Genomic DNA, 27,130 nt, shown 5'->3' with positions numbered 1-27,130 from the left:
CACAGGAAGTATCAAAAGAAGATGGAAGGAATACACACAGTCACTGCACCAAAAATAATTTGTCGTCATTCAAAAATTTCAGGAAGTAGCGTATGAAGAGGAACCGCTGATACTGAAGAAAGAAGTCCAAGCTGCATTGGTGAAAAACTAGGCTTCAGGAATTGATGGAATACAAATTGAGATGCTTCAACAAATGGATGCAACTCTGGAAGAACTTACTTGTCTATGTCAGGAAATGTGGAAGACAGCTACTTGGCCAAATAACTGAAAGAGATCCATATTCATGTCCATTCCAAAGAAAGGAATCAAATGGGACATGAAAGTTATCAAACAATATCATTAATATCACGTGCTAGCAAAATTTTGCTGAACATAATTCAAAAATAGCTGTAACTGTATATCAACTGGGAACTTCCGGAAGTTCAAGCCAAATTCAGAAGGGGACGAGGAATGAGGGATATCATTGCTGATGTCAGATGGATCTTGGCTGAAAGTAGAGAACACCAGAAAGATGCTTACCTGTGTTTGATTGACTACACAAAAGCATTCGACTGTGTGGGTCATAACAAATTATGGATAGCATGGCAAAGAATGGGAATTCCAGAACACTTAACTGTGCTCATACAGAACCTGTACATAGATTAAGAGGCAGTCATTTGAAAAGAACAAGGGGATACTACATGGCTCAAAATTAGAGAAGGTGTGTGGTAGGGTTGGACTCTTTCACCATACTTAATCTGTATGTAGGAGCCCTGGTGGTGCAGTGGTTAAGAGCTTGGCTGCTAACCAAAAGGTTGGCAGTTAGAATCCACCAGCAGCTCCTTGGAAACCCTATGGGGCAGTTCTACACTGTCCTGTAAGGTCGCTATGAGTTAGAATTGACTCAGTGGCAATGGGTTTTTAATCTGTATGCTGAACAACTAATTCAAGAAGTCTGATGGACTATATGAAGAAGAATACAGCATCAGGATTGGAGGAAGAATTATTAACAACTTGCAATGTACAGATGACACAACCTTATGTGCTGAAAATGAGGACCACTTGACCGCGGCCTTTGGTATGGATTATACCTGAATGTGAAGAAAATGAAAATCCTCACAACTGGACCAATAAACAACATCATAATAAATGATGAAGAAATTGAAGTTGTCAGGGATTTTATTTTACTTGGAACAATAATCAACAACCATGGAAGCAGCAGTCAAGAAATCAAATGTATTACATTGGGCAAATCTGCTGCAAAAGACCTCCTTAAAGTGTTAAAAAGTAAAGCTAGCACTTTGAGGACTAAAGTGCGCCTGACCCAAGCCATGGTATTTTCAGTCACCTCATATGCATGTGAAAGCTAGGCAGTGAAAAAGGAAGACCAAAGATGAATTGACACATTTGAATGATTGTATTGCAAAGAATATCTTAAACACCATGAAGTGCCAGAAGAATAAACAAATCAGTACAGCCAGAATGCTCCTTAGAGCCAAGGATGGTGAGATGTCTTGCTTACTTTGGACATGTCATCAGGAGAAACCATTGCTGGAAAAGGACATCATGCTTGGAAAGTAGAGGGTGAGCAAAAAAGAGGGAGACCCTCAATGAGATGGATTGACATAGTGGCTGCAACAGTGGGCTCAAATAGCAATGTTTGTGAAGATGACACAGGACTAGGTAATGTTTTATTCTATTATCCATAAGATTGCTATGAGTCGGCGCTGACTGGAAGGAACCTAACAACAACATAGTTGTAGACCACAGGTTAAAGAAAATATTACAAATGCCTTCCTTTGAAAAGAAATTGATTGAGTGATTGCTTTGTAATTGCATACCCAGAAAACATATCTTTAGTATGTTTGTTCGTTCAGTTGGTAATAGTTATGAGTGTCCACTATATGCCAAATACTATTCTAGGTGCTAAGAATATTTTCAGTGATCAAGGAAGATACAGTTTCTGTACTCTTGAAGTTTATATTCTAGTAGGGGAGGCAGGAAAGAAAACAAAAAATATTAATAATGATGATTATAATAAGAAGGTATACAGAAAGGCCCGTTTTAGAAAAAGAAGTCGGGGTATACATCTCTAAGAACATAGCATCTGAACTGATACCAAAGAATGACAAGGAGCAAGCCGGGTAAAGAGCATTCCAGGCAGGTGGGAATGCTGTTGTGTGCACCTTGTACCTGGCATTTCAAAGAACTCGTCAGTAGTAAAAGATGCCATGTCTTTTCTCCAGCTGTTTATAACCTGTGGTGAATAAAACAAACACGGCATTTTTTATACATATAGACAAAACTACCTATAGCTCATTAATTACTTAAGCCCAAGAAGTACCTGGCCAAAGAATTCTCGGTGGACTTCACATCCCTCTTCATAGCAGAAGCCAGTATTCTGCCTGGCAGCAGAGACATTGTTTGCACTCATTGCTACCTCAGTTTACCAGGCCAGAGTTTTGGTCTGTGGAGCTGTTACTTTCCTTCAGCTACTGCATCCTTTGAGGACATCGCTGAGGGCTGATCAGGGCTGCGGATCTGAGTTCTTAAGGCATCTTCAGAGCACCGAGTGTACCCCTTGTGCTCCTGACTTTATCACATGCTATCGGTCAGACCCTGCAGACACCTCTCAGACACTTAATCCCAGTTGATGTAACGGTCTTGTGAGTTTTTCTTGATACAAACTACCTTCACTTACTGTAAATTTTTGTACATTATCTACTGGTTTATCTAGTTTTGAAACTCTTGAATATACTACCCTTCTCTGTGGTCATAATTCTTTCCATTTCTCCTGTATCTCAATGGCTTCTCTTGTGCTTTGCTAGTAATGAATGAATAAATTGCTCATTTCTCTTATTTCTTCTTGGCCAGAAAATTCTACTGCTATTTGAAAATTTCTTATAGAGCATAGAAATTAATTTACTTCCATTATTTAAAAAAAAATCTGGTCGTGCAGTATAAACCAAGTTTTGGCTTATTTTGTTTTAGCAAAAGAAGTATGCAAGTCAAACTTTTCTTATTTGTAAGTTAGTTTTTATAGATTTCTTATGGAACAGAGGCTTATGTTATAAAAGTTTATCTTCCTTGGTTACAGTGGGAACTATCTAGAAATGTTCACTAATGATTCTTGAAAACTTTGGTAATGAACTACTTACAGTGTCCCCCTTTATGGAATTCAATGATACCGAACACTCTAAAAGACAGGAAATGAGCAATGGCATATCTGGTGAAACTCTAGGAAGAATTTAAAATGTAATCAACATTAGTGAAAGTTGGAGAACAGCACGTTCCGACTCAGTTCATTGGCTTTCTTGCTGTCTTGTGTATATTTGCTTTCTGTATATAAGGTATGCTGTTAGTATCGCAGCTCCAGAGCCAGTTATGGTAGGAGGACCTGGGCTCTGTGTTTTATACGTCATCAGCTAGATTTTTTAGCTAGTCCTGATTTTAGAAACCGTAAATATATAAAAGGAAAAAATATATGAATTTCAGGTTTTGATTGAGTGATGAAAGACTTTAAAATGTTAATTTACGTTAAGCTTCTGAAATTTTGGGGTTATTTTATTACCGCAGCCTAATCCATCTTGATTGATACAAGGTTTAAAAATATAACTCAGTCCTAGACTTAAGAGCTTTCTTTCCTAGTTTGCTAAGACTTGTTATCATTAATGTGTGCTGAATTTTATTGAATGCTTTTTTTCTGCATCTGTTGATTTAAACCTTTTTTTTTTTTAATCTGTTAATGTCATGGGTTACATTACAGATATTTCCATATTTAAACATCTTTCCATTCCTGAGACAACCCCTGTTGTTCATCATGTATGGTATTTTTATACATTGTAAAATCCAGTTTCTCTAATTTGTTTGAAACTTTTAGATATATGTTAATTAAATTAGATTTTTTTTCTTTCTTTCCTTATATATCTTTAGTAACCAGGTTATAGTTGATAAATTGAGCTGGGGAGTCTTTACCCTTTTTATCATCTCCAACAGTCTATATTGTATTCCTTGAAGGCTTGCTAGAATTTGTCTTTGAAACATCTAGACCTAATGCTTTTTGGTAAATAGATTTTTTATCATTGACTCCATTTCTTTAGCAGTTACCAGTATTTTTAGGTTTTCTATTGTTCGTTGAGTGAATGTTGATAATTATATTCTTCTAGAAAATCATCATTTTTTTTTTTCAAATTTAATAGCATGGAGTTGTAGAAGTCTCTTTCTATTCTCTACTGTATCTCTACAATACTAATGTACTTTTATTTCTCAGATTGTATGTTTTTCTTTACTAGTCTTTGTATAGGTTTTCTATTTCACTGGTTGAAATAATCAGATTTTTGCTTCAGTTAGTACTCTAAGGTTTCCATTTTAATTCTCTTAATTTTTGCCTTTCTACTTTTTTGAGTATACTGTTTTTCTAATTTTTTTTTTAGTTGAATGTTTAACTTGTGAAACTTAATCTTATTTTCTAATAGATGTTTTAAGGCCATTCATTTAGATGCATTTCAAGTTTTTATCTGTAATACTTAATTTTGTTTTAACCTTTTTTTAGTTTACAAGTGGAACCCGGATGGCGTAGTGGTTAAGAGCTTGGCTGCTAATCAGAAGGTCAGCAGTTCTAATTCTCTACCCACTCCTTGGAAAGCTTATGGGGGCAGTTCTGCTCTGTCCTTATAGGGCGGCTATGAGTTGAAATTGACTTGATGGCATTGGGGTTTTTTTTTGTTGTTTTTAGTTTACAAATTGTATATTCCATTTCTATTTTTAGTAGTTACCCTTAAATTTATAACATTCATATTTGACTTAACAAAGTTAAAAATTAATAGCTCATCCCCTTAAAAACAAGCACTTTGGAAAGCTTTTAACTCAGTTTCACCCCAGGCATCTTACGGTTGTTTTGTCGTTTATTCCTCAGATCACTAATTCTTTCTTTAGCTGACTCTAATATGCTGTTTTACCTATCCATTGTTTTTGTTTTGTTGTTTTTTTGATTTGGTTTTTTAGTTTTTTTTTTTTTTTTTACTTCTAGGATTCTGTTTCTTTTTCAAGTCTATTGTTTATGATATCCTATTCTTTTATTATGGTTTCTGTTACTTCTTTTATTTGTATAAGAATTTTAAACGTACTTATTTTATAGGGACTTTCAGATAGCTCTATTATCTCAAATCCTAGAGAAGCTAATCTTCCCATTTATTATATCTGATAACTTTCCCTCGTGTTGTGTCACTTCCTCATGTGATTTTTAATTTTGGAATGTGAATTTATCTTCATTAGTTGTTTTTTCCTGGGGTACCTGTGGCATTGGTTGCTGAAATGTCCCTGTAACCTTGCATTTTCTTCTGCTGAGCACCTGAGGCTTTTACTAATATAGAAATAGTTTTTAAATGTCTTTCTCTGCTTAGGATTATCTCACCAGAAGAGTAATTTAAAGTCAGACTCAATTCTCATACATGGCTTGGGATTTTGATTTCTCACAGTAGACTTTTTCCTGAACCGGGAGCCTGAGCAGAGACAAGCTTTTTTGCTACTTCCTTGGACCAGAAAGCAGAGGTTTTTAGGATGCCATTTAAAGAGGCAGTTAGTGGTTGGGGACAGTTGTTCCAGGTTCTGCGTTTATGCAGGGGTCTCTGTTGCAGCTCTATCTTCTCTTAGCCCAAAGCCACATCTCCTATCCCCACATAGCTGTTAATATCCTGGGACCCTATCTATAATTTTAGACAACACACATATAGACATATATTAGGATCTAATCCCAATATATATATATTTAGGTCATAACCCACTCCCGCTATACCCTACCCTGACATTAGCTCAGAGGTGATCAGACTGGCTTTGTGTTTTGTCTTTGTTTTTGACATCTAATCAACTTTCTTTTATCATTCAAACTCACCTATGTATTTCAACTTCATTTTTCTTATATTTTATCCAGCCTGTGTATTTGTAACAGGCAGGGAATACTCATTAGCTCAGTCCACCATGTTGATAGAATTTCTTAACTTGTGAGAAAGGAAAACTAATGGTTAACCAAAATATGCTGCCATCATAATGGCTTATAGCTGATAGATTGAATCAGAGATGAGAGTGGATTAACTGGGGAAAAGTACACATTCTCTGATATAATATCTATTGAGTGTGTACTATACAAGATGCCAGAGACTGTTCTAGACTCTGAGGATACAAAGATAAACAAAATAAAATTCCTTTCATCAAGGATTTCATAACCTATCAAAGAGAATGAAATGGAGCAAATAGAATGCAATGAGAGAATGCTAATAAAAGTATGTGTAATTGTTTTGGAGCCTTCTAGTAAAAGGCGGTTCCTATTTGTACTTTTTGGAATTAGAGATATATTGATAGAATAGGGGATGTTTCTGAAGAACAGGGAAAAGCTCACAAAAGGTAGGAAGGCGTTTTAGGGTGAGAGAAGAAACGTGTAAAGGCCATATCACTAGTATAGGATATTGGTTTGCTGGAGAATGACAGTGAGTAGAGAAGGGATGGCAGATGAATCTGGAGAAGTAGCAAAGATTTTTGTACTTAATTGCTCTGTAGGCAAGGGACTCATCATCTTTGTAAATTAGGAAGATACCACTGGTGGCCATCTTTCTGTTATGTGTTGGTTTGTGTTACCCCAAAAGACATATTGAAGCCCTAACTCCGGGCACTTGAGATGTGACCTTATTTGGAAATAGCATCTTTGCAGATGTAGTTAGTTTCCATGAGGTCATGGCCCTAACCCAGTCTGACTGGTGTCCTTCTAAAAAGAGAAGACAGAAACACAGAGATAGAGGGAAGAAGACCATGTGAAGACGGAGGCAGGAATTGGAGTTATGATACCACAAGCCAAGGAATGCCAGGGGCTACCAGAAACTGGAAGAGGCAAAGATCTTCCCTTAGAGCTTTCAGAGAGAGCATGACCCTGCTGACATTCTGAATTCAGACTTCTAGCCTCCAAACTGAGAGAGAATAAATGTCTGTTGTTTTAAGCCGCTGACTTTGTGGTAATTTTGATATTACCTAGAAAACTAATTAGAGATTTCTAGAGATGTGTTAAGTTACTGAGAGAAAAATAAACTAGTCAATGTGTCAAGTTAGGGGCTGTTGCAATCATCCAGGCCAGCCACAGTGGATTTTGAAAAGCAACAGTGGAGGTGAGGAGAAGGAGGAGTAGATTTCAGAAATGACAACTCAGAGAAATTTTCATAGTTAGTAGGAACAGGGCTTAGAAACTGGTTGATGTGAAGAACAGGAAGGGTGATAAAGAAACCAAAATTTACTGAGCAATGACACCAATCACTTCACCAGTTCATTTAGCTCTCACAACAGCTCTACAAGGTAAAGAAAAAAAAGGTAAGTAAGTGTTAATTCATTGATAAGTAAGTGTTAATTCATTGATGAGAAAACAGGCTCAGAGGAGTTACCTAACAAGCCCCCATCTCACCTGTGGAGCCATATCCAGGGCCGTCTGACTCCCAGGTTGGTTTTCTTTCTTCTCCTTTTGTTGCCTCTCTGTAGGAAAGAAAAAAAAAAGATTTTTTTTTTTTAATTTTAATCAATTTTTTCCATGTAAGTTTTATATTGTAGTTTTATAATGTGAAATGATGAGCAATTCAAGAGTCTCTAAATAACTATAATTTGAAGCTTCATATTACTTCTCAACTGTAAGCTAATTAAATCTTGCAAGGCCGGCGTCTTTAAAGTTGAAAACGATTTGGCATCTTATTCTGTGCTGTTAGCCTACATCTGTCTTTGCAGCGGGATGACTGCACCCTGGATTCTAGGTCTGTTAATGTCATGTGCAGTTGGCAGAGCAATGGTGTTAAGGGTAATGATTTTCCCAAACCCACTGGTGGAAGTTACCAGAAACTAATTTAGAAGCTGTACCCTCATGACTAAGGTAGTTCACAGTTTGAAAATCACCAATCACTCAGGGATGTTTTAATGACAGATATGTCACCACCATAAATGGAAGAAACAGGAAACTAATAATAATTCTTCGTGTTTTATTGCAGGAGAAGTTCATCTTGGGCTTTTCAAAAGGAAGATTTTAGATAAGTAGGTAGAGGAGACTGATTATAATATGCAGGAAGGAATGCCATCACCAATCTGTTCTGCCAACTAGATTGTTCTTTTCCTCCCCAACCAAAGCTGCAGGCAGTATTTCCTGTTTGCCCGTAAACACTAGTGATGAGGCAAAGGAACAGTGAGGTGCAGTCATGAAGTTCAGAAATAGCCCAAACCCACTTCTAAAGTCATACCTGACACATACGTAAGTTAGAATGTCAGTGTCAAGGGTGGAGAGACTACATATCCTAGTGGTCTAGAAGACAGATGCTGGAGCAGAATTCCTTGGGTTTGAGTCATGGCTCTGACAATCACTAGCCTTATGATCCTGAGCAGGTTACTTACTGTCTCTGTGCCTCAGTTTCCTCATTCTATAAAATGAGGATAATAAGAGAACCTATCTCATGGGGTTGTTGTGAAGATTAAACAAGTTAATATTATAGGAAAAGCACTTAGAACAGTGCTTGGCACAGAGTAAGCCCTATATAAGTGTTTCTTGTTGTTATTATCACTTGGTATTTCTAAGTAGCAACTTCTATTTCAGTGTGTTGTAGTGGTTGCTATTAAACTTAGATTATAAAATATTTGATATTTTATTTACAGTAAGCAAAATTTCAAGTAGAATAAGAATAGACAGTGACTTTTATGACTTTTACCCATTATGGTATTTTGCTCTGATAATGTGTAGATCTTTCAAATAGAAAAGATTTAAACTGAACCATAAGTTCTAAAACTGCTATATGAACTGAGTACAGCATTTGTGCTTTTCAAAAAATGTGTTTTCTATGTTAAATTGGAAACAGATAATTTAGTGCACCCACATTCCTTCTAGTTTAAGTAATCTGTAGAATTAAAATGACAAAAAAAAGAGTGGGCTTAGCCAGATTTATGATTGGCAAAGGGATGCTGAGCAGCTTCCATGTAACAGGTGTAGCTGTTTTAACAGAGGCACCAGACTGGTCCATAAACCTGCCCAGTTGCCGTACTGCTCACAGATGACCACTTAAACAACTTAATTTCACTAAAATGGTTCTGGTAAAGAATTCCTTAAAACAAACGGTAGTGATTTATCATTTTGAGCTGTCTGAAGTACCCTCATTATCCTAATGGCCTGTGGTCAGAACTTTTTCTTCAAAGGGTTTTCCCACTTCTGGCTCTCCTTTTTCTGTTCAGATCTTCTTTCATCTGCATATCCGTGATACCACTAATCAGCCTTAAGTTTCTTTCATGTTATGTCGTCTTCACTAGATTGTCTTGCCCTAGTCTTTTTGACTTGATTTGAGAAACATCCTGTCTTTTAATCTCATCCATTGTAAGTTGGTTTCAGTAATTTTTAGAGTAACCTTATCTTCAAGTTGGAGGTCTACTTCACTATGAGAGGAGGGCAGCTCACACTCAGGGATTAATAATACATCCAAGGACTTGGTGGTCAGAGGACAATGGCCCTGAATTTAAGAAGGGCTGTATACCTTTAACAGGTCCCTGTGTAAGACACAGTAGGTGGAACCATGATTTCAACTCTGGCGATGGTAGGGTGGGTCAATATATTACAAAGGCGCCACACTTCCCTGTCATGTCCATGGCAGACATTGCTAATCCATCATGGCAACCTTGCAGTCCTTTTTAACAGAGAGTCCAGACAGGCACTACCAATCATTTGACGCTAGAACTTAAGATGAAACCCATTTGCTGTCCAGGATATGATTTTTGCAAAAGACATAAAGTTTTCTTCAAATGGGTTTTTCCTGTATTGATTCTCCGTAAAAAAAGAAGAAGAAAAACTGAGGACAAAACATTAAATCTCAGCTTTGCGAAGGCATTTCTTTAGAGAGCAAATATAGTGTGGTTCAGAATACCAGATATCTCAAGCAAGACTTTGGCAAGTGCTAGATTTAGTCAATTCATAGTTGATTATTTTTGACAGGTGCCTAAAGCGCTGAAACTTTGTGTTATTGAGTAAGGTGGGATCAATATTCTTTAGATAGCAGGCTGGAAGTAGTGCTGACATACTGTTACAGAAGTTTAGGATCCTGAATTTCATTCTCGTCAGACTGAGGACCAGACTCTCTTTGTGTAAAGATAGACTAACGGGGTGGCTCATTTCTCAGAAGTTTTGAATATGCTTGTGCCCTTGGGTAAATACTTTGTTGTGACCTCAAGTTCTAGAATACGAACAAAATTTAGCCCATAATTACAGTTAACACATAAAGCACATGAATGCTGTATTTATACTGTACACAGTGTGACTCCATCACCACATTTAAGCCTCATCGCTTTTCTACCAGATAGAGCCTACTTTTTTATTCCTAGTCTAAAGGAGGAAATTGAGAGGAAGGGGCCCTAACAAGTGGGTGAACTATGATTTTACCCAGGCAGTTCTGTTAACTTCCACACTGTGCTTCCTCCTTACCTTGAAAGACAGGTCTTGTAATTCTCCTTGTTTGACAGATTGCATCCGGTCCTTCCTGGGGTCTTTCCAAGTAGCAGCTCAGAGAGCTTTAGCCCTGAGGTTAAGGTTTCTAGTGAATCGTAGTCTCACCACCACAACAATGAAGAAACCAGGTTAGGGTTAGGATACAGCAAGAACAAAGATTTTAGGAAGAATCACTTCAGAACCTAGGATTAGAGATTAGCCAAGAAGAGGCAGGAATCCATGAGAACTAAAAGGCAGAGGAGTTCTTTTCCTGTGAAGTCCACTGTGTTTCTCAGAATGCAGCCAGTGGACCACCCACATGAGAATAAGCGGAGCTGCTTGTTAAAAACTGAAAACCCTGTGGAAAACAGTTGGGTGGTCCCTCAAAAAATTAAACATAGATTTACCATATGACCCAACAATTCTACACATAGGTATATGCCCAAAAGACTTGAAAATAGGTACTCAAGCAGACATTTCTCCACCAGTGTTCACTGCAGCATTATTCACAATTGCCAAAAGGTGGAAACAATCCAAGTGTCCATCAACAGATGAGTGGATAAAACAAAATCTGTACAATGGTATGTTATTCAGCCGTAAAGAGAAATGAAGTTCTGATACATGCTATAGCATGGGTAAACCTCACAAACATTATGCTGAGTGAGATAAGTTAGGCACAAAAGGACAAATACTGCATGCTCCCACCTGTGTGAATATTTACAACAGGCATATGCATAGAGACGAAAGCGTGTCAGTGGTTATCGGGGCCATAAGGAAGAGAGAACGGATAGTTACTGTGTGAGGAGCACTGAGTTTCTATTTGGGGTGATGGAGAACTTTTGGAAATAATGGTGATGGTTGCACAGGAGGATGAATGTAATATCATTAATTGCACACCTAAATGGTTCCAATGGCAAATTTTATATGTATTTTACTACAATAAATTTTTTACCGCAAACCCCTGAGTCCATCCCCCCACTCTGTGGGGTTAGGGCCTAGACATCTGAATTTATAGTAAGCTCCCTGGTGTTTCACACGCACGCTGAATTTTGAGAGCCGCCACAGTATAGTATTCGGAAGCACTCTAGAACTATTTCCCCCGTATTGTTTTGTTTTCAGTTAACGAAGTAAGAATTTTCTGGATTAACACTCACATTTGGGGAGCTATGGACTACCAGTCAATTAGACTGATTTTAGTTGCGATCCGCAACCTGAGAAAATAGGAACAGGGAGAAGCCTTTGGCTTCTGACACTTTAGAAGGATGATGGGAAGGGTGGGTATGAAGGTCAGGGATGGAGAAGATACTAGAATGCACAGCAATGGGGAAGCCAGAAGAGGACGTAATAACAACATTGAGAACCTGAAAGAGATGTCAGAAGGTGGATACAACGGTTCTGAAAAAACCGCCTCATGCTCCTCTTTTGTGTGTATTTGTGTCTCCGTACCTCACCCAGAACAGAGAGCTGCACAGGCCGTGGCACTCTCCAGTCTACCTTCTGGACCCTTTCTTCTTGGGTTCCATTAATTCTAAGGAGGAAACACTCCACAGCTTTCCCCACCTAGTTCACGAAGGAGGAGTGGACTGGGCTTTCCCCAAGCAAAACTGGGGGGTCAGTCTCCTCTCCTTGCATCCACCTTCTCACCCTTTTTGAGGTTCCCTATGTTCCTATGCAAATTTCTAGCTGCCTTTGGCACTAGGGTAGAGTGGGGAGATTCACAAAAGGAAGCAAAAGGCAGCTTCTCCTTGACAAGGGAGCTAGTTTCCTATTGTCTCCACCAGTTTTCAAATCTACCTTCTTTCAAACAACTTTCCTTTTCTATCTGTTTTGTTGTTAGTTGCTATCAAGTGGATTCCAACTCATGGAGACCCCATGTGTGCAGAGTAGAACTGCACCATAGGATTTTCGAGGCTGTGGTCTTTCAGAAGCGGGATCACCAGGCCTGTCTTACAAAGAGCCTCTGAGTGGGTTTGAACCGCCAACCTTTCAGCTAGTAGTTGAGCACTTAACTATTCTACTTGAAATATGTCAGGAAGCTATAAAACTTTTATCAGGGAATAGAATACGCCCATAGTTTTATATCCCCAGAGTCTTGCCACATGGTAAGTCCTAAAGTGTTTGTTTTTAGGTAGCACTGTTTGTGAGACAAAGGATATCCGCAAAGGCCAACATTTGCCTCTCAAGTATGCCAGCTGCAAGCCCAGTATAGTTTCCTGGCTGCAGTCACGGCTTGCCTCAGTGTTGCTCAAATGGCTGGTGCCCTCTTTCAGAAGTTACTCTGTATTTCAGGATTAGGTTGCTGATGGAAAACATGCTTCAGCTGTTCTGTCTCCCTTAATTCTGATTGTAGGTCTGCACATCCACATGAGAATTTCTAATTGAAAAAGACTAATCTTTCAGGTATTTTGGTGCAGCGGTTAAGCACTCGGCTGCTAACCAAAAGGCCGGTGGTTGAAACCCATGAGCAGCTTCTCAGGAGGAAGATGTAGCGGCTTGCTTCCGCACCGGTTACAGCCTCGGAAACCCTATGGGGCAGCCTTCTCTCTTACAGGGTTACCAGGAGTCAGAATCGACCAGCGGCAGTGGGCTTGGTTGTTCGGTGCAGTTTTAGTAACAGACAAAGAGCAGCAATAGTTTTAGGTATAAGAGCAAATAATACTAAAGAAGCTAACCTGTTTTCACAATAGCCCTGCAAGTTAGGAATTAGCCCCATTTTACAGACAAAGAAACTAAGGCTCTGAAAATTAATTACTTGCTCCAGTTTGACAGATAGTAAGTGACAGAGCCAGGATTTAAAGCCATGTCCACCTGCCTCCATGGTCTTCGCCCCTGCAGTTGCTCTTTCAGGATGCCAGGTGATGATGATAATGGTCCTAATATCATGTACAACTTTCCCCACCCAGTGCTGCTGCTCTTTCTGCTTCGGCAAGAATGATAATGTCATCAGCCCTGCTAACGGTGACCCAGTGTCCTTGCAGCCTTCTTTCCCATCCACTTTTTAGTCCTCCATTTCTCTTTGATCCTCCTCTGCTATTTCGTCACCTACGATTACTTCCACTTTTGCGTCTTTCCAGAATTAGGGTATTTCTTGGCATTCTCTTTCCTTTCAGCCCTCAAAATTAATTTTACTCTCTGTTAACTGCTTAAACCTTGAGCTACACGTTGTTGAATGAGTCTTAAGTGGAGATTGTCCATTAGAAATGCAGCTGCCTTTAAGAATAAAGTGGTGTATAAGCAAAGCCAAAGGTTGCTTTTTACAGACTTTCTACAAAAGCAAATAGGCTCTTGTCGTTCATAATGGAAGTTAAAATGCTCTGAGGTTGAGGATCAGCTGATGCTCCCCTTTCAGAGGAGGTAAGAGAAGCGCTTGGATGTTTAAGTATACATTATGTGGAAGTGTTGTCACTACTGTAGATTGTGCTTTGCAGTTGCCGTCTTATCCCATCTAAAAAATGTTATCTGCAGCCACATGCTCCTGCGTTTAAAGCTAGCGTCCATTCCTTCGTTCCTTTTCTTCAATTAAAAAGAGAGATGTCGAAATGACTAATATTCTACTACCAAGAGCATCGCAGACCAAAACAGGTGATTTTATGCTATTGCTATAGAAACAGCAGTAAAAGAAATGAGCATAAACCTTTCTTTTAAATGACTCAGTTTTCCTTTTTCAGACCATTGGTGCTGGAATAGCCATTCTCCTTTTAAGTAAACAAGGAATGGAGCATCTATTCCGTAAAGATTTCATTCTTTCTTAGCTGAAATCATGTCATATAAAATACAAAGATTAAGCTGATCTTCTTAAATGCTGTCTCAGTTTAGAATTCATGCAGATGCTTCTAGAAATCTGTTGTCTCTAGACACAATTCTATGATTCTGCTCTCTAATTTGGCCAGCATTCATTTAATTAATATTTATTGAATACCTAATATGGATTGTCCTTGCCCTCATATTCTGGAGGAGAGGACAGAGAAAAGCAAGTAAATAAAATACTCATAACTTATGGTAAGTACTTGGAAGGAAACAGACCAAAGACTAGCAGAAGTGAGACCTACTTAGCTAGGGACATAAGGATATTTAAGTTGAAGTTTGAAGGAGAATGAAGAGCTAGCCCTGTGAGGAGTGGAAGGAAGAGGGTACCCACAGAAAGAAAAGGCCTTTGCAAATTCTCGTTACAGGAACACACGAGTGTGAAGCTAGAGAGCAGTTATAAAGAGGGACGTGGCATGAAGGAGATTGGCAGGTATCTGATCATTCTCCCTTTCACCCCGGAGACCCATTCACCGCCATTCTCTCACTTGTTCCAGGTCCTGGGAGGTAGTCATCTCTTGTCCTCCTGTCTCACATTGTATTAATTATCCAGTCTCCCTTGACCTCAGGTTTCCCATTACTGTCAGATGTCCCAACCAATGACAAGTACCAGCAGGAGTTTTGAGGGAGAGAAGTCAGGTTATCTCTTCCCTCTCCCTCTCTGCTTTGGAGTTGCCGCTGATGACCCTTCCTATGAAGATCCCATTGCTCTGTCTCCACTTTCCCTGTCCTCACAGGCCTAGGAATAGTAATGGCTGCCCACCGTTGTTAGTTTTGGAGTGTTTGTTTCCTCAACCCTGCCGCCACCTCTGTAAGGCATTACTTCATGAAAATCTCTTCATTTTATCCACATGGGCTGAAACCTCTTTCCTCTCAGGCCCGGGATTACAGAGAAAGAGGCCTGGAGAATGAGCCAGGCAATTCACAGGCCTTGTGAGCTAGGACTTTAGATTCTAGTATCAGAGCCATGTGACATCACTGGAGTGTGATGGGATGATCTAACCCATTTCTGATGGTCCATCTGGCTGCTATTGAGGGTATCGTTTCAGGGAAGGAGGGACAAGAATGGAAGCAGGGAGACTAACTGGAAGGCTGGGCTGGCAAGGGAGCAGAGTGCCTGGGCCATGTTGACAATGTCGGAGATAGAGAAATGAATGGATTCAACATGGAACTGATAGACTTGAAGAGAGGAAATATGAATCAAGAATGACTTAAGTTTCTGGTTTGAACCACTAGGGGCTTGTGAGGAGGGGAATGAAGAGGTGTTTTTTGATTTTTTTGAAAGGTTTCATTTGAAATGTCTGTGAAATGTTCAGAGAAAGATTCAAGTAAGCCAGTTTGGAGCTCAGAGAAGGAATCAAATCTGGAGATACAGACTGAGTTGTCAACACATAAATAACATTTAAAATCATGGGTAGGAATGGACACCATCCCCAAGGAAAAGAATGTTTAAAAAAAAAAAAAAAAAAAAGCCCAGGAGTTCCCAGCATTTAAAGGTCCCCACTTGTATAGGGTTGCTATGAGTCAGAATTGACAGCAATGGGTTCGGTTTGTTTTTTTAATAGAGTCGCTATGAGTCAGAATCAACTTGATGGCAAGGGGTTTGGTTTTTTTTTTTAGGAATTATGAGAAGGAGCTCTGGTAGTGCAATGGTTAAGTGCTTGGCTGCTAACCGAAAGCGTGGCAGTTCAAACCCACCAGCCACTCTGTGGGAGACGGGTGTGGCAATCTGCTTCCATAAAGATTACAGCCTTGGGAACCCTAATGGGCAGTTCTACTCTGTCCTCTACTGCTGCTATCTATCAGAATTGACTCGATGGCAATGAGTTTGGTTTTTTTGGTTTAGGAGCTGTGAGTCAAAACTGACTCACTGGCAACTAACAACAAGAGGCCATTTCAATGCACTTTTAATTCTTCCCAAAATATTATTGAAATAAAGTATAAGTTCTGCTTTATATACCCATTGACATCGAGTTGATTCTGACTAATAGTGACCCTATAGGACAGAGTAGAGCTGCTCCATAGGATTTCCGAGGAGCCGCTGGTGGATTTGAACTGCCAACCTTTGGTTAGCAGCCAAACTCTTAACCACTATGCCACCAGGGCTCCAATCTAGCTTTAGAGAAAATAAAATTGAAAATAAGGAATGCTTCAGAAATCAAATGTGAAACTGCTATATGTATTATATTTCTCATAAAATAAGCTTGATATCTAATTAAACCTATCTTAAAAAGTGTAATAGTTCTGTACCTTCTAGAAATGCAGCCTTACTTAGGCCTTGAACACCGGCATGGATGTAGTTTATGGGTGCCCTGTAGCCTTGCGCTGGAAACTTGTGAATTAACTAGAACTGAAGGAGCTAATTTACTTCTCCCCCTCAAACTCTTAATGCTAACCAACAGCATTATGCTCAGAGTATGCTCAGCGTTATGCACGTTGCCTTTCTTAATTGGGAAATGTGTTTACACTGATAAACTTCCAGCCTAATTCAGATGAAGGAAAGCTGTAAAGTTCACCTTTCATTTGCTCAAATTTTATAAAAGAATGTATAAAAATGGCACCAGCATGATTCTGCAATCCATATTAACCGAATCTGTTTGCTTTTTACTTGAAAACAATCACTGGGCCTTGCAGTAAGACATTTCTTGGTGGTTTTCTTTAGTTCCTCTATAAATGATCATCCTCTGACTCCAGCGACCTATAGATTTTATCATATGGCCTTCCAGCTTGTGTATTATTGCATTGAACTGTCATCTATAGCATCCATTAGGATGTTATTGACAAAATGTCCACCCGTATCGAACTAACACTCGATAAACCACTATAAGTAAATTGTTATGCTCTTACCTCCAAGGATAGACTATTGATTCCACACATGAGTGTGGGCCCAGCAGAGCAACCCTAGCTGCCTACAGCGGTACCAGTAAAATGCATAACATCTTTTGTGAGGTCTCCAGACAGCAAAGAATCTTTTTTGAATGTTCTTTGTTAAACCCTGTATTGTTTGTTTTGTTGAGTATTTATTTTATCTCAAATGAATAAATAGTTAACCACTGATAGGTATAATCATTATTTTGTCTTTGTGGGGCTAAAACTCTTCCATTTTTAACTTATATTACATAGTAAAAGTAACCCATGCCCATAATAAGAAATTTAAATGGTACCAAAGGTTACAAAATAAAAATCTCCTGATCCTTCATTTTAAAATCATTCTTCAAAGTTAACTGCTTTTAATAGTTTTGTGAGTAACTCCAGAGATTGTGTGTGAACGACGTTACAATCTTTTTTTCTGCATGTAGGATTGTTCCATTCATATGCCAGCAATTGGTTTGCTGTTGACAGTGGAGCTTTCTACTTTATGAAATGTTTCAAGATTTCTACATATTCATCTATCTCATTCTTTTTAGTAACTGCCATATGGAAACCCTCATGGTGTAGTGGTTAAGAGCTACAGCTGCTAACAAAGGTCTGCAGTTCGAATCCAGCAGGTACTCCTTGGAAACCCTATGAGGCAGCTCTGCTCTGTCCCTTAGGGTCACTATGAGTCGGAATTGACTCGATGGCAAGCGGGTTTGGTTTTAGTTTTTGTATGTACCATTGTATGGATATAACGTAATATCTAGACCTGTATGCTGGACCTCTTTACGTTTTTCTCCCTGCTTGTTTGTTTTGCTGTTACAGTGTTATAATGAACATCCATGCAAAGTGTATCTTTGTGTATTTGTGGGATGCCTCGCATTTCTGAATTTAAAGATGCGTGAGAGTTTTATGTACAAATAGAATAAGAGAAAGTATACTAATTACCTAGGGACTCAGACTTGATGCATTTGAATTGTGGTATTGGCAAAGAATATTGAATATGCCATAGACCACCAAAAGTATGCACAAATCTGTCTTGGAAGAAGTACAACAAGAATGCTCCTTAGAAGCAAGGATGGTGAGACTACATCTCACATACTTTGGACATGTTATCAGGAGGGATCAGTCCCTGGAGAAGGACATCATGCTTGGTAAAGTAGAGGGTCAATGCAAAAGAGGAAGACCCTCAACGAGATGGATTCACACAGTGGCTACAACAATGGGCTCAAGCATAACAATGATTGTGAGGATGGCACAGGACCAGACAGTGTGTCCTTCTGTTGTACATCTGGTTGCTATGAGGTGGAACCAACTCGATGGCACCTTAACAGCAACAGCAACAGATCTTCTACAGCTATGGCTATATGCTCAGCTATAGTGATATGGGAGTGAGGAGGGAGAGAAAAATCTACAGAGTGAATGTTAGAAGTATTCAAGGACATTTGGCAGATTTTCTCCCTTGTTGGATTCTGTCAAATTTTTCATTGAAGGGCAACTTACAGCAATTTTTTTTGAAGTTGTCAAGTCTCTAAATAATCAGAAAGCTGTAATAATCAGAGCTTATGTGGTGTTTTATACTAATAACTGAGAATCCTTAACTAATTTATGATTTATAAAAAATGTACTTTTAGTACCAAATACCTTCTTTATTGTGATCTTCGAAAAGTGAGTATTTATGGTTATAATATTCAGCTCAACATAATTGTAGGCTAACTGAAAAAAAGCAATACCTTAAAACTGTGTATAAACAAAAGATTAAAGTGCTCGATGCTTTCTTTTCTAAAAGCAAGGGTGAGTTCCTTGGCAGTTTATGGCAAAATGTGTGTTTGGGGAGTTAGGAGAGTGGGTAGTGCGAGAGCACCGTAATTTGAATTATTGCCTTTATGTTAGGTATAGTTATATATGTATTTTATGATTTTTATTGTGCTTTAAGTTAAAGTTTACAAATCAAGTCAGTCTCTCACACAAAAACCCATATACACCTTGCTACACACTCCCAGTTACTCTCCCCCTAATGAAACAGCCCGCTCTCTCCCTCCACTCCCTCTTTTCGTGTCCATTTCGCCAGCTTCTAACCCCCTCCACCCTCTCATCTACCCTCCAGGCAGGAGATGCCAACAGTCTCAAGTGTCCACCTGATCCAGGAAGCTCACTCCTCACCAGCATCCCTCTCCAACCCATCGTCCAATCCAACCCACGTCTGAAGAGTTGGCTTCAGGAATGGTTCCTGTCCTGGGCCAACAGAAGGTCTGGGGGCCATGACCACCGGGGTCCTTCTAGTCTCAGTCAGACCATTAAGTCTGGTCATATGAAAATTTGGGGTCTGCACCCCACTGCTCTCCTGCTCCCGCAGGGGTTCTCTGTTATGTTCCCTGTCAGGGCAGTCATTGGTTGTAGCTGGGCACCATCTAGTTCTTCTGGTCTCAGGATAATGTAGTTTCTGGTTCATGTGGCCCTTTCTGTCTCTTGGGCTCATAATCACCTCGTGTCCTTGGTGTTCTTCATTCTTCGTTGATCCAGGTGGGTTGAGACCAATTGATGCATCTTAGATGGCTGCTTGCTAGCATTTAAGACCCGAGATGCCACTCTTCAAAGTGGGATGCAGAATGTTTTCTTAATAGATTTTATTATGCCAGTTGACTTAGATGTCCCCTGAAACCATGGTCCCCAGACCCCTTCCCCTGCTACGCTGGCCTTCGAAGCATTCAGTTTATTCAGGAAACTGCTTTGCTTTTGGTTTAGTCCAGTTGTGCTGACCTCCCCTGTATTGTGTGCCGTCTTTCCATTCACCTAAAGTAGGTCTTATCTACTCTCTAATTAGTGAATGCCCCTCTCCCACACTCCCTCCCTCCCCCCTCTCATAACCACAAAAGAATGTTTTCTTCTCAGCTTAAACTGTTTCTCAAGTTCTTATAATAGTGGTCTTACGCAATATTTGTCCTTTTGCAACTGACTAATTTCACTCAGCAAAATGCCTTCCAGGTTCCTCCATGTTACGAAGTGTTTCACAGATTTCCTCACTGTTCTTTATTGATGCATAGTATTCCATTGTTTGAATATACCATAATTTATTTATCCATTCATCTGTTGATGGGCACCTTGGTTGGTTCCATCTCTTTGCTATTGTAAACAGTGCTGCAATAAACATGGGTGTGCGTATATCTGTTCGTGTAAAGGCTTACGTTAGGTATAGTTATATTTTTAAGTTGCCAACATAAACCCAACCATGTGACTGTGGCTGCTGTAAGGAAGGTAAATGTTGCTTGAAAGCAGAAGATCTTGAAGAAAGGGAGAGAGAAAACCTAGTAAATTATAGTTGACAAGTCAATTAGATGCACACATCTGGAAGAGTATTGTTGTTAGATGCCGTCGAGTCAGCTGTGACTCAGAGCAACCCTGTGTACAATAGAACGAAACACTGCCCAGTCCTGCCCCATCCTCACAATCATTATTATGCTTGCGCCCGTTGTTGTAGCCACCGTGTCAATCCATCTTGTTGAGGGTCTTCCTCTTTTTCATTGACCCTCTACCTTACCAAGCATGATGCCCTTCTCCAGGGACTGGTCCCTCCTGATAGCATGTCCAAAGTACGTGAGACAAAGTCATCATCCTCGCTTCTGGCTATACTTCTTCCAAGACAGATTTGTTCGTTCTTTTGGCAGTCTGTGGTATATTCAATATTCTTTGCCAACACCATAATTCAAAGCATCTATGCTTGTTCCTTCTTATACCTTTCTCCTAAATTTCCATTTACCCAAAGTGACTAATAAGTGGTTGAATTAGTAACAGCTCTTTTTTTAAATTGAGATATAATCCACATACCATAACATTCACTCTTAAAAGTATATAATTTGGTGGTTTTTAGTATAATTCACAGAGTTGTGGAAACATCACCACTATGCAGTTTTGGATTGTTTTCATTATTCCAGAAGGATACTCAGAACCATTAGCAGTCACTCCTCGTTCCTCCCTACCCCAGCCCCTTTCTTTCTGAATCTAGTATGATGTCTTCAAAGTTTATCCATATTGTAGCATGTATCAGTGGCTCATTTCTTTTTATGCCTGAATAATAATTCATCCTCTGGATGTATCGCCTTTTGTTTATTGACTTTTTAGTTGATAGACATGTGGGCCTCCACTTTTGGAGTAGTATAAATAATGTCGCTGTGAACATTCATGTGCAGGTTTTTGTACAGACGTATGTTGTCAGTCCTCTTGGACATATATACTTAGGAGTGAAATTAGGTCATACGGAACTCTTAAGTTAAGCTTCTGAGGAACAGCCAAACTATTTTCCACAATGGCTATACCATTTAACACTCACCAGTAATGGATGAGGGTCTGAGTTTCTCCACATTCTAGCCGACACTTGTTGCAGTTTTTTGTTGTGTTTTATTTTGTTTTTTAATTATACCCATTCTGGTGGGTGTGAAATGGTATCTCATTGTGGTTTGGATTTGCATTTTCCTGCTAGCTAATGATGTTCAGCACCTTTTCATGTATTTTTTGACTCTTTGTATGTCATCTTTGGAGAATCATCTATTCAATTACCCATTTTTAAATTGGATTATTTGTCCTTTTCTTGTTGAGTTGTATGAGTTGTTTATATATTCTGGATCCTTATCAGATATATTACTTGCTTGAATTTTCTCCCATTCTGTGGGTTGTCTTTTTACTTTCTCTGTAGTGTTCTTTGAATCAGATTCACCCCTTACCAAGGGTTTCTTGATGCTGTTATTGTTCGTTTGTTTGCTTGGTGACTTCTGGACTAATATTTTAAAATCTGTATTCTCTGTTGGGAATGACTACTGTATCCACTGCTTGATTAGCTGAGTGGTCGGCTAATGATTTGACAGAGATTTTCTTAGGTGCGTGGAACCAATGAGTCTTGCAGTCTTTGCTGAGGAACTCTGTGTTAAGGCACCCTTTAGCACTCAGCCAGGCAGTTGACAGCTATGCCTTAGACTTCACTTCCTGCCTACACAGAGCCTCAAAACCAGAGATGAGAGTTTAGTGGCTTCTCAGTTCTTACTGAGCATGTACAGACCTGGTGTGATCAGCTTTATAAATGCTTGTGGCCTTCGAGATTCCCAGGAGTATGTCGGAGTTTCTCAAAGGCCCTATGGACATCTCATTTCCCAGATTTTCCTTTTAAACATTTTGATTAGCCCATTGTTTACCTCAGCTGTTATCCTCCAGCTCAGGCAGCTTCAAGGTTAAACAATGCAAGTGGGGTCTCCCCAGAAACCACCAAACAAGCCAAGTAATCACAGTTCTCTGACAGTGAGATTTCAAGAGCAGCAGATATTAATTTAAAATCGTATGTGTAAATATGCATCGTATTGAATATTAACTATAAAAAAACTAAGGGCCACTTGTGTTTTAATCAGCATATGAAAGCGTCTTAGATTTCAGAATTGCTACTTTTATCTATTAAGAACTAAAAAATCCTCAATGAATTTAAGTTTCAGTGGAAGGGATCCAGGAAAAATTAATGGCATAAAATTCCCTTTGTTGGTTGTGAAGCATTGGAATGAATATATACAGGACGTCATAGAATCCCTTTAAATAGGCCTTTAAATTTCAGTGCACAATCACATTAATAACATACCTAAACTTCATTGTACATATTTAAAGATACTATTTTACAATCTCACTATTTCCATGTAGCTATAACTGGACTCATTACCAACCTGCATTATGCAGATGACACAACCTTGCTTGCTGAAAGTGAAGAGGATTTGAAGCACTTACTGATGAGATCTAAGACCACACGTTCAGTATGGATTACACGTCAGCATAAAGAAAACAAAAAAATCCTCACAACTGGACCAACAAGCAACATTGTGATAAAGGGGGAAAAGATTGAAGCCGTCAAAGATTTGATTTTACTTGGATCCACAATCAACACCCATGGAAGCAGTAGTCAAGAAATCAAACGACGTATTGCATTGGGCAAATCTACTACAAAAGATCTCTTTAAAGTGATAAAAAGCAAAGATGTCACCTTGAAAACTAAGGTGCTCATGACCCAAGCCATGGTGTTTTCTGTCGGCTACTATGCATGTGAAAGCTGGACAATGAATAAACAAGACTGAAGAAGAGTTGTAGCCTTTGAATTGTGTTGGAGAAGAATATTGAATATACCATGGACTGCCAAAAGAATGAACAAACCTGTCTTAGAAGAAGTACAACTAGAATGCTTCTTGGAAGCAAGGATGGCAAGACTTCGTCTCACATACTTTGGGCATGTTATCAGGAGGGATCAGTCCCTGGAGAAGGACATCATGCTTGGTAAAGTAGAGGGTCAGTGAAAAAGAGGAAAGACCCTCAGTGAGATGGATTGACACAGTGGCTGCAACATTGGGCTCAAACACAGTAATAATTGTGAAGATGGCGCAGGATCCTGGCAGTGTGTTTCGTTCTGTTGTACATAGGGTCACTATGAGTCGGAACCGACTTGAGGGCACCTGACAACAACAATACACCTAGAGTTGCTTGGTAGCATCACTGAAAATGTACATTCAAATTTGGTCATTTTCAGGTTGTGAGAAGGAGACATAAAGCCCATTTTGGCTTTAAGAACAAATGATTCACTTCGAAGAGATGGAAAAGCAAATCACTAACTTTATATGGAAGGGAAGGAGTCCGCAAATAAGTAAAGCATTTTTAAAAAGGAAGAACAAAATAGGAAGCCTCACACTTCCTGATCTCAGAACCTACTATACAGCCATGGTAGTCAAAACAACCTGGTACCGGTCCAACAACAGACACATAGACCAGTGGAACAGAATTGAGAACCCAGTAGTAAATCCATTCACTTAGGGACAGCTGTTCTTCAATAAAGGGCCTAAATCCATTAAATGGGGAATAGGCAGTGTCTTTAACCAATGTTGCTGGCAAAACTGGATATCTATCTCTAGAAAAATGAAACAAGACCCATACCTCACCCCATACACAAAAACCAACTCGAAATGGACCAAAGATCTAAACAGAAAACTATAAAGATCATGGAAGAAAAAATAGGGACGGTGCTAAGAGACACATACATTCCCATGTTGATTGCAGCCCTACTCACAATAGCAAAGAGCTGGAAAGAACCTAAGTGCCCATCAGTGAATGAATGGATAAACTGTGGTACATACAATGGAATACTACACAATGATAAAGAACAATGGTGGATCTGCAAAGCATCTCACTACTGGAATGGATCTGGAGGGAATTGTGCTTAGTGAAATAAGTCAACTGCAAAAAGACAGATACTGTATGAGGCTACTATAAAAAATCAAAGAAAAGGTTACACACACACAAACACAAACATTCTTTGTTGGTTACCAGGGATGGGAGAAGGAGAGAAGGAAAATCACCAAATAGAAAGAAGACCCATGTTAATACTGGTGAAGGGAAGGACATTACACAACACGGAGAGGAGTCAGCACAGTTAGGACCAAGGCAAAGGAAGTCACTGAAAGGAGCGCAAGAATTAAGGGCAGTCGTGGTAATTACCGTAACATAGACAACCCTGCAACAATAGCATTAAGAGATAATAATCTACAAATGGATATATAGGTAGAGAGACAAGCTAAAGAGGAGTGGACAGGATGCAAGGGAGCACACCTACCTGCAGATATAGATTTGGTTGTAGATAGTACTACATAAACGTTAGTAGATGCTGCATATATATTATTATAGGCAATAGAACACACAAGTGGCACAGTCATGGAAACTTCCTAGACATAACCAAATACCACACGAGGCGAAGTTACTGGGCATGAAGACTAAGGACCATTGACTTGGAGACATCTATGTCAATTGGCATAACATAGTTCATAAAGATAATGTTCTACATCTTACTTTAGTAGCTTCTGGCGTCTTAAAAGGCAAGCAGCCATCTGAAATACAACTATTGGTCTCATCCCATCCAGAGCAAAAAAGAGTGAAGAGAACAGAAGAGTAAAGGGAGCAATGAGCTCAAAGGACCAATGGATCACATGAACCACAGCCTGCATGACCCCAAGACCAGAACTCGATGGTGCCCAGCTACCACTACCTACCGCTCTGACTGGGATCACAGTAGTGGATTTCTGGCACAGCAGAAGAAAAATGTAGAACAAAAATTAAACCCGTGAAAAAGACCAGACTTACTGGCCTGATACAGACTGGAGGAACCCCCGAGACTATGGTCCTAAGACACCCTTCTAACATAGAATTGTAGCCATTCGTGGAGACCACCTTTCACCCAAACAATAGACAGGCCCACAAAATGAACACTAACACCTGAGAGGAACAAGCTCCTTAGAACAGTTGATTATGTGAGACCAAAGGGGCAACATCTGCCCCAAAGCAAAGGCAGGAAGGGGTAGGAAAACCGAACAAAAGATAACGGGGAACCCAGGGCGGAAATGGGGAGAATGCTGACACATTGAGGTAAAAAATGACTTGGAACATTCTGAGTACAAATCGTTGAACAGGAATCCGTTGTGCTATGTAAACCTTTATCTAAAAAAAAAAAGCACAATAAAATATTTATTGGAACAAAAAAAAAGAAATGCTTACAAAGGAAATAGTATCTGGCAGCTCCAGCAGCCCACCTGGCCCATCTCCTGTCCTCACAGTCCCCATGCTGCTGGCCTGGCTCTGTCCTTGACCACATAGACCCCAATAAACAACTGCACCACCAAAAAAAAAAAATGACTCTAATAACGAGCCGCATTGTCAGAAGTCTGACATCAGTTTTTACAGTTTTATTCTAACTTGAAGTGAGCACTTACTGATGGTTGTAAATGATGGTGCATACAAGAGAAGAGTAAGTAGGTGATCTGAACAGATGAGTATATCTACACTCTTGGATGGTTGCTACCATTTACTCAAACTTTACCTGAGGTTGCCATTGAGAAGAAAAATTGTTAATCAAAGATGAAGATATAAAAGCAGATCGAGAATTGAAGTGAAAAGTAATTTTACTTTCAAATGATTTGCAAATGTAGATGTTAAGTTTGAAATGAATGTTGTTAATGACCACAGCAGGGAGTGTTCTCCACCTGCTGATCACTAGAATATTATTATAAATGAGGTTGATTTGCCTGTTGACTGCCGCATTTTTTCTCAACACGGTCTGATTGCTTTTTCTCTCACGTTAGTGACCCTTAGCTATGAATGCTCACTTATGGACATAAAAATGTATTAACTCATATTTGGTTAAAAAAAAAGAAAGTATCTTGAAGTACAAGAGGACTAATGCCAGTGTTGCTTGTCTTTTTCTGCTTTGTTAGGTCATAGGAGGTTTCAGACGTGAAAATCAAGCCGGTATTACAAGTGAAGAGCTGTTTTACAAGCAGCCTTTTTTACAGCAACTAAGTTGTCCCCAAAAAAGCACATAAGCATAATGCAGTTTTTAAGTAGTCACACATATGCATTTGTATGCTGTCTGTCATGAATGACTAATTTTAATTTTTTAAAGTAGCAATTCAGCTGGCTTTCGAAGCCATTTAAAACCATTTAAGCTAAGCACGTGATTTTGTTTCCCCCTAAAACCAACTATCTTTGATTATCAAATAGGGAAGGTTTGCATATTTATTTTTGCAAAGACAGTAGAGAAAGTCCTCATTACCACATGGGTGGCCTAGTCCTAATACATCCTCAGCTGGGCAACGGTCATTTAGAAATTCTTCCAGAGATCAGAGCCATACTATTGCTCAGATTAACTGAGAGCTATTTAGTGCTTTTTTTTTTTTATTCAGTGCAAGCTGAAATCTGACCTTTGTGAGGGCAGAGCTCATATAATGAACCCATGGTGTGGCTCCTGTTGAGCTTTACAGCCATTCAGTACCATTCTTGATAAATAAAGCGATTACATGGAAAGCTTCTCTGTAGTGGAGGAACGAACCTTCCTTTTGGGTTTTGCATGGCCCTCTGGAGTTCTCTGTCTAGAATGCTTTTCCGCCAGATATCCACATGGTTCCTACCTTCGTTTACTCAACTCTTTGCCCAAATGGTGCCTTATCTGGCAGG

At 39.4% G+C, this 27,130-nt stretch overlaps 1 protein-coding gene across 7 annotated transcripts in view; it reads left to right on the top strand.

Moving 5' to 3' along the window:
• Window positions 1-27,130, top strand: part of CFAP20DC (CFAP20 domain containing) — a 269,312-nt gene that overhangs the window by 65,688 nt on the left and 176,494 nt on the right. Inside the window, exon 2 of one of the 7 annotated variants that reach the window (XM_049863557.1) lies at window positions 4,532-4,587. The exons of the other annotated variants lie outside the window; for them this stretch is intronic. The gene's annotated coding sequence lies outside the window, so the exon portion shown is untranslated. The remainder of the gene's footprint in view (window positions 1-4,531; window positions 4,588-27,130) is intronic. 7 annotated transcript variants of the gene reach the window in all.

Source organism: Elephas maximus, chromosome 20 (genome assembly GCF_024166365.1).
Source record: "Elephas maximus indicus isolate mEleMax1 chromosome 20, mEleMax1 primary haplotype, whole genome shotgun sequence".
Classification (NCBI taxonomy): domain Eukaryota; kingdom Metazoa; phylum Chordata; class Mammalia; order Proboscidea; family Elephantidae; genus Elephas; species Elephas maximus.
This window is presented reverse-complemented; position numbering and strand designations above follow the sequence as displayed.